Consider the following 13,486-nt stretch of genomic DNA (forward strand, 5'->3'; position numbering starts at 1 on the left):
GTTAGGATTCCTACAAGGTGCTAAGTAAGTGGAATTGAGGAGACTTGACTTAGTAAATTGTCTATAATCACATAATGTGTGTCAGAAATGAGAGCAGAATCTAGGTCTTGGAACATCTAGGGCCAAGGATCCTCAAACTTTTTAAACAGAGGGCCAGTTCACTGTCCCTCAGACAGTTGGACGGCCGGACTATAGTAAAGACAAAAACATTGTTTTGTGGGCCTTTAAATAAAGAAACTTCATAGCCCTGGGTGAATGGGTTAAATGTCCTCAGCTGCTGCATCTGACCCGTGGCCGTAGTTTGAGGACCCCTGATAGGTTTTCCATCCACTTTGCCACTTCTGAGTAGAGGCATGTGTGGGTATATTTGCATATGTATGTGTCTGCATACATATATGGATAGGTATGTAAATTTATGTTATATGTACACACTCACCTTTTAAAATGTTATCTTCCAAATTTTTCCCTCCCATACACAGCAAGTAATCCAATATAGATTAAACATGCATTTGTTCCAAACATATTCCCATATTTGTCATGCTGCACACACACACACACACACACACACAAATCAGATCAAAAGGGAAAATAAAACAAGCAAACAACAACAACAACAACAACAAAAATGGTGAAAATACTACGCTTTGGTCCATATTCAGTCCTTATAGTTCTCTCTTTGATTGCACATGTTTTTTTTTTTCATCACAAGTCTATTGGAATCTCCTTGAATCACCTCATTGTTGAAAAGAGCCAAGTTCATCACAATTGATCATCATATAATCTTCTTGTTGCTGTGCAATGTTCTTTTGATTCTACTAACTTCACTTAAGAGTCAGTTCATGTAAGTTTTTTAGGCTTTTCTGAAATTAGCCTGCTTGTTATTTCTTATAGAACAATAATATTTCATTACATTCATATGCCATAACTTAATTAGCCATTCCCCAACTGGTGGCTATCCATCCATTCAGTTTCCAGTTTCTTGCCACTACAAAAAGGGCTGCCACAAATACTTTTGCACATACAGGTCCCTTTCCTTCCTTTATGATCTCTTTGGGATACAGACCTAGTAGAGACACTGCTGGATTAAAGGATATGCATAGTTTGATAGCCTTTTGGGCATAGTTCCAGATTGCTCTCCAGAATGGTTGGATCATTTCATAACTCCACCAACAATGCATTAGTGTCCCAGTTTTCCCACACCCCCTCCAGCATTTATCATTATCTTTTCCTGTCATCTTAGTCAATCTGAACAGTGTGAAGTAGTACTTCAGAGTTGTCTTAATTTGCATTTCTCCAATCAATAGTGATTTAGAGCATTTTTTCATATGACTAGAAATGGCTTTAATTTCTTCATATGAAAATTACCTGTTCATATTTTATCAATTGGAGAATGGCTTGTATTATTATAAATTTGAGTCAATTCTCTATATATTTTATAAATGAGTCCTTTATCAGAAATGTTGGATGTAAAAATTTCCCCTCCAGTTTTGTTTCCCTTCTAATCTTGGCTTCCTTGCTTTTTTTGTACAATTAAAAAAAATGATATAATCAGAATTTTACATTTTGTATTTCATACTGTTCTCTTTTTCTTCTTTGGCCTTAAATTCATCCCTTCTCTACAGATCTGAGAAATAGATTATCCCTTGTTCTCCTAATTTGCTTATAGTATCATCCCTTATGTCTAAATCATGAACCCATTTTGACCTTATCTTGGTATAGGGTGTTAGAAGTTGGCCAGTGCCTAGTTTCTGTCATACTATTTTCCATTTTTCTCAGTAATTTTTGACAAATAGTGTTTCAGGGTTTATCAAATACTAAATCTCTACAGGTCTTAATTATTTTGTCATGTGTATCTAATCTATTCCTCTAACCCATTACTCTACTTTTTAGCCAGTACCAGATGATTTTGATGATGGCTGCTTTATAATAAAGTTTTATGTCTGGTACATTTCTTCTATGCATTTTTTCATTAATCCATTTGAAATTCTTGGCCTTTTGTTCTGAGGATATGAGTTCTAATCCAAACTCTAACACTTCCTAGTCTGTGAGCAATCACTTAATCTCTTATTATCCTCACTTTTTACAGATGAGGAAATAGAGTACCTGCCTTACAGAGTTATATTGAGGATCAAATGATCTAATATTCGTAAACCTTCAGCATAGCACCTAGCACATAAACACCTGTTTCCTTTTCTGAGGTCAAGATTCATCACAATTACTCAATGGTCAAGTTTATTTGAATGTCCTTTTTGTTTAAATTATCATAGAAATATATTATATGTTCATATAATTCAACTTTTCTTGGGATAGGGTGAAAGCTATTCTCTCTAATTCAAGTTTTTTAAGTTCCAAGATAATTTTAAATTGTCATCTACTCAGTGTATAGTACCTACACACACACACACACACACACACACACACACACGGATGTTGCTCCCCTTTTAGAAGAGAATTCCCCTACTTGAGAGCAGGCACTTTCTTTGTCCTTCTTAATATTTCCAGCACTTAGGACTGTTTTTTTGGCAGACATCTTAAACTCATCATATACAAATTAAACTCATCCTCCCAGTCATCCATTCTTGACTCCTCTCTCTCTTTTCTCTGTCTCTGTGTCTATCTGTTTCAGTGTCTATATCTTCTCTCTGTGTGTGTCTGTTTCTTTCTCTGTCTCTGTCTCTGTGTGTCTCTCTCTGTTTCTGTTTCTTTCTGTGTCTCTCTGCCTCTCTCCGACTTTCTCTGTCTCTCTGTCTCTGATTCTCTCTGTCTACTTCTATGTGTGTGTGTGTCTGTCTCTCTTTCTCTCATTCTCTTTCTGTCTCTTCTCCTCTCCTCTATATTCAATCAGTTGCCAAGCCTTGTCATCCTACCTTCATAATATTTCTGATACATTTCCTCTTTTTGCCTCAGATACGGCCAACGCTATATGCCAGCCTTCATCACCTGAAGCTTGGACTATTGCAATAGACCAGTGGTTGTTCTCCCTGTCTTAAATCTTTCTCTGAACACTAAACCATTCTCCTTCACTCTGCTGGGAAATTGATCCTCCTAAAGTATAAATCTGGCCATGACACTCTCCTATCCGATGGCTTCCATTAGCCACCTACTATCTTCATGTACAAATATAAAAGCTTTGGTTTTTAAAGTCCTTCATAACTTGACCTCTTTCCAGTCTTCTGTAACACACACTGAGATCCACTGACACTGGCCTCTATGTCATGTTCCTTAAAAACAATATTCTATCCTCTGGCTCTACATATTTTCATTGTTTTATTTTTTCCCCCATACTTAGACTCTCTCCTACCCTACTACTACTTCTTGGCTTCCTTGGATTTCTTCCAGTCTCAGCTAAAACCTCACAATGCACAAAACACTTTTTCTAGATTTCCTTAATCTTAGTGCCTTTTCTCTGAAATTGTATCTAATTTATTCTTAATAAATCTTGTTTGTTTGTTATCTTCTACATTAAATTGTGAGCTTCTTGAAAACAGGTACTTTCCATGTATCCCCAGTACTTAGCATAGTGCCTAATACATAGAAGGTACTTCATGAACATATATTAACTTGACATTTTCCTCTCCTCATCCTTCTCCATATTCAAATTTTACAGATGATGAAATTCTACCAAGCACATCAAAGTAGCCTAAAAACTTCACCAGATCAGTGAGCAGTAATGGACCATGGAGACATAAGATCCACAAAATGCCATACCTGCCAACTAAAGAATTCTTTAGAGCTAACTCAAGTCTAGCTTAGCTGTGTGACTTTGAATAAGTAGATACTTTAAATTCTCTGGGCCTCATTTATCTAGAAGAATAAAGGGCTTGTTATTGAATTGTTTTCAGTCATATCCAAATCTTCATGCCTCCATTTGGAGTTTTCTTGGTAAAAATACTGATTTGGTTTCCCATAATCTTATCCAGCTAATTTTGCAAATGAAGAAATTGAGGAACACAGAATTAAAGGCCTTATTTTTTGTCACATAGCTGCTAATTGTCTAAAACTAGATTTGAGCTCAGGAAGATGAGTCTTCCTGATTCTAGGCTTGATACTCCTATCTACTGTGTCATGTACATGCCGAAAAGAGCTTGTACTAGATGTGAAATTTTTTGTGGTTGTGGATCATAAATGAGTTCTTTTGAGTTCTGTTAAGAATTACAGCTCATATTTTTTATAGTTCTTTACAGTTTATAAAGTGATTCCTTTGCCACAACCCTGCAGATATCATTATTCCCATTCCAAGATAAAAAAGAAAGAAACCACAGAGTTAAATGATTTGATCAGGGTTACACAGATAGTAAAAGAGTTGGGACATAAACATGTTCCCTATGCCTGGAATGCTCTCCCTCCTTAATTCTGCTTCTCAGATTCTCTAGCTTCCTTCAAATCTTACCTTCTATAGACCTTTTCCATGCACCTCTCCTCTCTACTTTTCTCTTTGTACTGTACAGATCATGTACTTATGGAGTTATTTGCATATTGTCTCCTCTACTAAAACATGAGCTTCTTGGGGGGCAAGGACTGTGTCTTAGTCTTCTATATTCTTAAGGCTTAGCACAGTATCTAGCGTATAATAATTGCTTAATAAATGTTTGTTGATTGAATCACTAAACATACATTTTCTAAATCCAAGCCCACTGTCTAAGCCACTATACCTAATAAAGAGGATGATTCTCTAGAATAATTATAATACCCTAAACTGGAGAGGCAGGTACATGAACAAACTATCAAAGACTTTAAATGGCACTGGAGAATGTCCACTACAAAATATTATTAGAATCCAGACTATTGAAAGCCCCCAATTTCTGAGCCTTTTGTGTTCTAAAAATTAATTTACAAGTGTGTTCCTAGAGATTTGGAATACAAAGACACAACATTATAAATGTTGGGCTATGCTCCCAGGCCCATGATCTATTTAGATAATGTGTAGATTCTTTTTTGACCAATGTTACCTAAAGAACCTTGTAATAGTCATCTAGGCCATGTTTCTATAGGAAAATAATAACTGACATTTCTATAGAACTTTCATTCTTGAAAAAAGTCTTTTATTTTCATTTAAATCTCATATCGCTAAGAAGTGAGCACTATGGCTATTATACTAGGTGAGGAAAACAAGGATCGGAAAGGTTAAGTGATTTACCTAGGATCACACAGCTCATTAAGTGTCAAATACTAGATTCAAAAGTAGCTCTTCCTGATTCTGAGTTGAGTTCTTTTCACTGTATCATGCTGCTATCAGCATGATTTTAGAATTCTAACTCGGGAGGGATGCCAGGAACACATCTCCCTAATTTCAGTTCTTTTCATGCTCCTGAAACCAGAGTGCTACAAGTATAAAGTATTATCATTATGTGGGGACCATCTGGATAGCTAATTATCACCTTGTATCAAATAATTTTATTGTTTCAAAATTTTACAATATGAGCTCCCCTGGGGACACTATACAACTTTGTACAATTGAGTGGCTATCGCTCTAGGAATGGACAGTTTGTTATCAATATCTGTAGGAAATTTTGAGAATAAATATTGTCACTGCAAGACATACCTAAAAATAACTGATGTGCAAATTCTCCTTTTATGCTTGTAATTAAGCACTGGAGGAGGCTAAAAAGAGAAAAGGGAAATATCAACAGTTCCTAACATTTGTGCAGGTTAAAAATGGAGAAACAGCTAAGGTTCCATAGGAAAAAGTATGTGATGAAACAACCATCCTTCCTTCTAAGGAGATCATCTGCATGACACTATCAGTGAATATCCAAAGAACTATTAGAATTTTTATATATTATTATATTAATATAGTATATATAGTAATACAAATATTAGGGAAAATTTTATCAAGTTGCCATAGCTGAAGCTGGGAAAATAGGAAGTAAGTATGGTTAACCTTGTCAGTCATTGTGAACATAAGAAATTTAGCTGCCTTTATGCCATTGAGCCTCTAGTATTTGTTGGACTGCAGGAAACAACAAGCTAAGTTCATGTAAATAGGAAATGGAACTTAGATAGTAGGTCCAAAGATATTGTTTTACGAGAAAAATTCCTGTTTATGAGGTGAAAGAAAAGACTTTATTGAAGAAAATAAGAAGATAAAGCATACATTAGATATGAGAGAGAGAGAGAGAGAGAGAGAGAACGAGTTAAAATTTATGAGAGTCTAGAGATAGAGTGTAAGGTGTAAGAAGACTAAAAAGACAAGAAAGAACTAGGTTATAAGAGATTTAAAACTGAGAGTATTATGTTTCATCAGAGAAACACCAGGAAAGCACTGGAACTTGTTAAATAGGAGAATGAGATGTTCAGATCTATGCTTTAGGAAAATTACTGATAGATGAGTGGAGGCTAGATGGGAGTTGGGAAAAGTTTGACATAGAGAAAACAACCAGAGGGCTACTACAATACTACAAATGTTTACAGATGCAAGTTGATGAAGTCCTTCACCAAGCAGATAATGGCTAGCATTTGTCTAGGGCTTACTTTTTTTGTTTAGGTTTAAAATTTTTTATTTGTTTACATTCTTTTAAAAAATTTGAGTTCCAAACTCTCCCTCTCAAGCCCCTCCACCACAAATTAAGAAGGGAAGTAAGGTAATATCAATTATATATTTTAAATCATGCAAAATATATTTCTATATTAGTCTTACTAGAAAATGAAGGAAAAAAAGGAGAAGGAAGAGGAAGAAAAGAAGGAGGAAGAGGAGGAGAAAAGAAAACATTTTACTTCAATTCACACAGTTCTCTCTCTGTATGTGGACAGAATTTTTTCATTAGGAGTCCTTTGGCACCATCTTGGATCACTGTATTGATCAAAGTAGCTAAGTCACAGTTAGACATCATTATGTGATTTCTTGGTTTGCTCACTTCATTTGTATCAATTCATATAGATCTTCATTTCTTATAGCACAATAGTGTTCCATTGTAGTCATATAACTCAACTTGTTCAGCATATTTTCACTTGGTGGGCATTCTCTCAACTTTCAATTCTTTGCCACCACAAAATGAGCTGTTATAAATATTTTTGTACAAATAGATTTTGACCCCTTTGATCTCTTTGGGAACAAATCTATTAGTGGTATTGCTGGATCAAATTATATTCCTAATCTTATAGCCTTTGGGTGTAGTTTCAAATTGTTCTCCAGAATAGTTGGACCAATTCACAGCTCCATCAAGGATTCCTTGACATTCCTATTTTTCCACATCCCCTCCAACATTTATTATTTTCCTTTTCTGTCATGTAAGCCAGTCTGATAGGTGCAAAGTCATATCTCAGAGCTGTTATAATTTGCATTTCTCTAATCAATAGTAATTTGAAGCAAAGCTACTTAAACTGTGGGTCATGACCCCACATAGAGTCTGGTAACTGAATGTGGGGGTCATGAAATTACCATTTATTCTCCATAAATGTTTGATTTGTACCTATTTCATGTATTTATATACCTGGCTTTGTATAAAAATTTCTTGGGTGAAAAGGTTACGAGTGGAAAAAGTTTAAGAAGCCCTGGTTTAGAACATATTTTCATGTAACTATAGATAGCTTTGATTTCTTCCTCTGAAAACTGCCTGTTCATATCTTTTGAATATTTGCCAGTTACAGAATGATTTTTTAAAAAATATATCTGATTTAGTTCCCTATATGTTTAAGAAACAAGGTCATTATCAAAGAAATTTGCTGTAAAAAATTTTGTCTAATTTCCTATCTTCCTTCTAATTTTGGCTATAATGGTTTTCTTTGTGCAAAACCTTTTTAATTTGATATAATCAAAAGTATCCATTTTCCTTCCTGTGATAATGATACTTTCCAGTTTTTATCTTATCTATAAGTCTGACAGGTAAAATTTTCCATGCTCCCTTGACTTGATTATGATATCTTCCTTTAAATCTAAATCATATATACATTTTATAAATTATATATATATTTTCTAAATTATATACACATATACATATTTTAAAATCATATACAAACGTCCCCATTACCTTCGTATACAGTATGAGATATTGGTCTTTGCTTAGTTTTTGCCAAACTTCTTTCCAACTTTTCTAGTAATTTTTTTCAAATGCCCCCAAATCATGGGTCTTTGGATTTGTTAAACACTAGATTGTGATGGTCATTTAATACTGTGTTTTGTATGAAGTCTTCTATTCCTTAGCCAGAATCAGAATGTTTTCATGATTACTGCTTTGTGATATAATTTGAAATTTGATATTGCTAAGCTAACTTTCTTCATATTTTTTCACTGATTCTCTATCTTTTGTTCTTCCATATGAATATTATTATTGTTTTTTGTAGCTCTATAAAATAATTCTTAGGTAGTTTGGCATTTCACTGAATACGTAAATTAATTTAAATAACAATGTCATTTTTATAATATTTGCATGGCCTACCAAAGATCAATTATTATTTGTCAGAACTTTAAGTTTTGTAAATCATTTTACATATGTTGTTTCATTTGATCCTTACAATAAGTCTATGCAGTAGTGCTATTACTATACTCATTCTAAGGATGAGGAAACAGGCTGATCATGGTCAAATGACTCACTTAAAATTACATATTTACTAAATATCTGAGACAGAATTTGAATTCAGATCGTTTTATCTCTATAGATTACCAGATGGAACAATGTATATGAAATGCTTTGTAAATTATGAAAATGTTCTGAGAATAGCTATTAGTAGCAGTATTATTAAGGCTATGTCCTAATGCATCATAATTGAAAGGCTATTGATGACATTTGCAATTTTTTATTGGTGTAGAAAAGATTGAATTCAGCTTTTAATGAGTAAGATTAATGATTTTTTAAAAAAAAATTTAACTTCATCCCAGCAGAAGTTTATCCCTAGCCTGGTTAATTAAAGAAAATTCTTCCCTGTACTCCCTCTACTATGTGAATTGAAGCAAGTACTTCACAAAACGCCAGGATTTCCATCATTGCACTTAGTGCCCTCAACTGACCTGAGAGCAAATTTAAAATTTCTTTTCTTAGATGTATTTTGTGTCACTTGTCCCAGTGCAAAATTGATTAGAGGACCTAATTATTTGCAGTATTTATTAAGATACTTGTCACTTCTGCATGGGTTCAAAGGCAGAAAAAGGAAATTAAGGGAGGGAATAAACACAATTCTTGAAGAAGTTATCAGTATGCTAATACACTTACCACCAATCAGATTGATTAGAGACAGTGATGAGAAGTTATGTATCCGAGAACTTAAGGATAATAAGCAAAGACCTTAATGTCACTAGTATGGGAGGAACGAGGGTCAAGGAATTCCACCCCAAAGAAATCCCCAATTTTCATCTTATTCATAATTCTAGATCCTAAGAAAACCTACATTCAGAAGGTTAACATCTTAGACAGGGATGTATCTTTCATTTGTTTATTTGTACATGATTGTCCCTGCTATTAGATTGAGCAACTTGACAACAGCAAATGTCGTTTGTCTTTTTTGGTGTCTTCAGTGCTTAGCACAGTGTCTGGCACAAGGTAGATAATTAGCAAATCTTTAACTGGCTGACTTCATCAGTTGAATGGTCTTTTGCTATTTATCCAAACTTCTATAAATTGAAATATAGCAGTTCAACTACAGATACTTTAAAGAATTTGAAAATGCTCAGAAATAAAAAAAGTATTCATCTCTTAATTTTCTTTGTCAACAAAAAAGCCACCAAAAGCTCATTTTCATATCACACACATGGGAAACAAAAAGCAAGTTGGATAAATAAATCTTAGCCTTCTCTTGTGAAATAATGATACTTAGCTAGCTTGAAAAAGTCAGCACTTAATTGAGTTGTTAACATTATTCCCATTTGTTTGGAAATAAATTGGTTATTCTCTTTCCTTTCTTCCTCTATTCTTCTATAGAATCATATAAAAATCCATTCAAAATTTAAATAGATACATTGAACTGCTTTTGAAAATAGTCTTTCATTTATAGTATCCTTTTATAAACCAGAAGTAACGTTTTGTATACTTTCATTTTATCAGCATTGATTTTTTTACTCCATGTATCTCCACTGGCATTTGAAATTAAGATAGGTTTTTATTAACTTCCTTGTCTCTGTCCCCAAATCATTAATAATGTCTGTGTAGACGTTGGAAGAATGCTTATTAATTGAACTATCCACTAGTGCTATTTAGGAAAGTCTCAAAATGTTTGAGTCTCTAGAGTTACATTGGTTATTGGTTGGAGGTAGTAAAGCAATCTTGGCTAGTAATATTAAATTAAATGCAATTACCAACTAGCTGGTATCTGATTGGTTCTGACAGTATTTTCAGAAGTTATAGGTACTTTTATTGGGATGTTGCATTATTGATGGGTTGTACTATGTTGTGTATATTTGTGTTTGTGTGTGAGTGTGTGTTTTAAAAGCTTTTTTCAGGCAAAATGATAGTATAATTTGAGGTTTTTTGGGGAAAAAAAGGAGAATGGAAAGATAATCAAGTAATAGCATCCATTTATCTGAGTTTTAGAAAGTTATTTTATACAGGCAAATGGGCAGAAAAGGCAAGACAAGCAGAAAAGAATTTATGTTCATTTATTTGGACAGAGAGTTAGGAGATTTATATTCTAGTTCCAATGAGAATATTATCTTTGGGCAAGTTACTTCAACCATCTGTGGCTCAGGTTTCTTCATTTATAAAATAAAGTATTTGGGCTAGATGATTTTTAATTGTTATTATCTTTCCTTGGGATACAATGAACTAAGAAAAAATAAAGACAATAAATTTTTTATTAGTATTTTTTCCATTTATGAACATATTCAATTCCAAAAAGAAATTGTGATCATATCAATCTGGATATTCCCTTCAATGATAAAACATGCAACTCATCCATGTCTATCCCTCCCGTCTAATTCTTGTCCATTTAAAAGTTCTTTTTTTTTCTCTTGACCAACCAACCAAAGAACATTTACTAAGTGGTTTCTGTGTGTATAATGATAGGCATTATGAACGCAAAGACTGAAAGAAAATGATCTTTGCTCTCAAGGAGTTTCCTTTCTATTTGGGAGTATGTATAAAAATACATTTAAAAAGACAGTTTAGTTTTTTTCAGGAATTTTCAGGAATTTCAGGAATTCTCCCAGTACTAACAAATGATCATGTAGAAGCTCCTGATCTTGTATAGAGGGGAAAACAGATTTTTAGGAGACAAATGTGAAAATGCAATGCATTTCAGAATTTGGAATAGCCAGGGCATAGCCACAGAAACCAGAAATGGAATGTTGTATACAAGGAACAATAAAGGGCCAATTTAGTTATACTACAAAGGTTGTGAAGGGAGAATACTATAAAATAGGTAAATTGCAGAAAGGACAGGAGGAAATACTAAGGAGAGAAATTTATATTTGATACAAGAAGTAAGAAGAAGCAATGGAGTTTATTATGTAGGGTACTATCTGATCAGGTCTGTTCTTCTGGACATTCACCTTGGTACTTTTGTATAGAATGGGCAGAAGAGACTTGAATCAAGAGGAACAATTAAGAGGTTAGTTACAATCTTCCTTGTGAGAACTAATGAGGGTCCGAACTAGGTGACTTATATGAGTAAAGAAGAAATGGATTAATGAAAGTGAAAATTGAATTGAAAAAGACTTGGTAAATGGTTGGAGGTAGTAGGATGAGAGAAAATGAGTTGAGGATGAGTCTAAGATTATGAATCTGGCTAGCTAAAAAGGATTATGATGCTTTCAATAGAAATTGAAAAGTTTAAAAAAGGGTTTGGGAAATATAATAAATTCTTTTCTGGGCATGTTGAGTTTGAGATGCCTGAAGAACACCTAAATTTCAGAAATTGAATGGGCAATTGGTGATGGAGGACAGAGGGTTAATATTAAATACATAGAAGTGTGAGTTGTCTGTCTAGAAATTATTATTAAACCAATCAAAGCTAATAAAATCACCAAATGGAAGTAGAGGGAAAAAAGAAGCCAGGACAAATGACTAAAGTTTTGGGGTATTATATAGATGATGATTTTGCAAAAGGAAACTGAAGAGTGACCAAAAAGAAAGCAGTGCTATGAAAATCCAGAGAGAAGCAGTTATCTAGGAGGGAGATAGTAGTCAATCATGTCAAATGGTACAAAGAGGAAGAGGAGGAAAATCCATCAGACTTGACAAATAAGAGATAATTAATAACTTTAGAATTGATAGTTTCAGCTGAATGATGAGATCAGAATTCAAAAGATTGAGGAGTGAGAGGAGGGGAAGTAGAAACAACAAGACTAGATACCTTGAATAAAAAATGGAAAAGATATTATATGATGATAGCTTGAGGGGATGGCAGGGTTGAATGAAGATTTGTTTTGTTTTGTTTTGTTTTTTTGGTGGCAATTAAAGCATTTTTTCCCTTTTTTTTATTTCATAGCTTTTTATTTACAAGTTATATGTATGGGTAATTTTACAACATTGACAATTGCCAAACCTTTTGTTCCAATTTTTCCCCTCCTTCCCCCCACTCCCTCCCCTAGATGGCAGGATGACCAGTAGATGTTAAATATATTAAAGTATAAATTAGATACACAATAAGTATACATGACCGAACCATTATTTTGCTGTACAAAAAGAATCGGACTCTGAAATATTGTACAAATAGCCTGTGAAGGAAATCAAAAAAGCAGGTGGGCAAAAATATAGGGATTGGGAATTCAATGTAATGGTTCTTGGTCATCTTCCAGAGTTCTTTCACTGGGCTCAGTTCATTACTGCTCCATTGGAACTGATTTGGTTCATCTCATTGCTGAAGATGGCCATGTCCATCAGAATTGGTCATCATATAGTATTGTTGTTGAAGTATATAAGGATCTCCTGGTGGCCCTGCTGGTTTCACTCAGCATCAGTTCGTGTAAGTCTCTCCAGGCCTTTCTGAAATCATCCTGCTGGTTATTTCTTACAGAACAATAATATTCCATAACATTGAATGAAGATTTGAAGTACTTTCCAAATCATCAAAGAAAAAAATCAGTAGAGAGAAAATGACTCAGAGACAGTTTGTGGAAAAACACAAAGGGGATAAAAATTAAGCACAGGGAGGGGATTGACATTAGTGAAGAGAAGGGCAACCTTATCTTAAGAATACAGAGAAGTAGAAAAGTATGGAGGATAATATTAAGGTTTTTAGGATGTGGAAAACAGAGAATTTACTGAAAATGCATTCATCACACTAGCTGAACATGCGTCATCCATCCATGATACTTTGCCTTCACTATAGTATCAGTTAAACCTCTTTTGTAATCATGTGGTTTGCTGTTTTCAATCATGTATGACTCTTTGTGACCCCATTTGGGATTTTCTTGGCAAATATATAGGAGTGGTTTACCATTTCTTTCTCCATCTCATTTTACAAATAAGGAACTGAAGCAAACAAGGGATAAATTGCTTTCCCAGAATGACCCAGGATCACATGTCTGAAGCCAAATTTAAACTCAAGAAAATGAATCTTACTGACTCCAAGCCTGGTGCTCTATCTACTTGTTTTAGTTTTTTGCTCTAGTTATTCT

General features: G+C 34.0%; 1 protein-coding gene and 1 long non-coding RNA gene across 3 annotated transcripts in view; one reads left to right on the plus strand and one right to left on the minus strand.

Moving 5' to 3' along the window:
* CSRNP3 (cysteine and serine rich nuclear protein 3) overlaps window positions 1-13,486 on the minus strand; it is a 250,612-nt gene that overhangs the window by 145,373 nt on the left and 91,753 nt on the right. The window lies entirely within an intron of this gene.
* LOC116422459 overlaps window positions 1-13,486 on the plus strand; it is a 31,419-nt gene that overhangs the window by 778 nt on the left and 17,155 nt on the right. The gene's annotated exons all lie outside the window — the stretch shown is intronic.

This window comes from Sarcophilus harrisii, chromosome 3 (genome assembly GCF_902635505.1).
Source record: "Sarcophilus harrisii chromosome 3, mSarHar1.11, whole genome shotgun sequence".
Taxonomy (NCBI): Eukaryota; Metazoa; Chordata; class Mammalia; order Dasyuromorphia; family Dasyuridae; genus Sarcophilus; species Sarcophilus harrisii.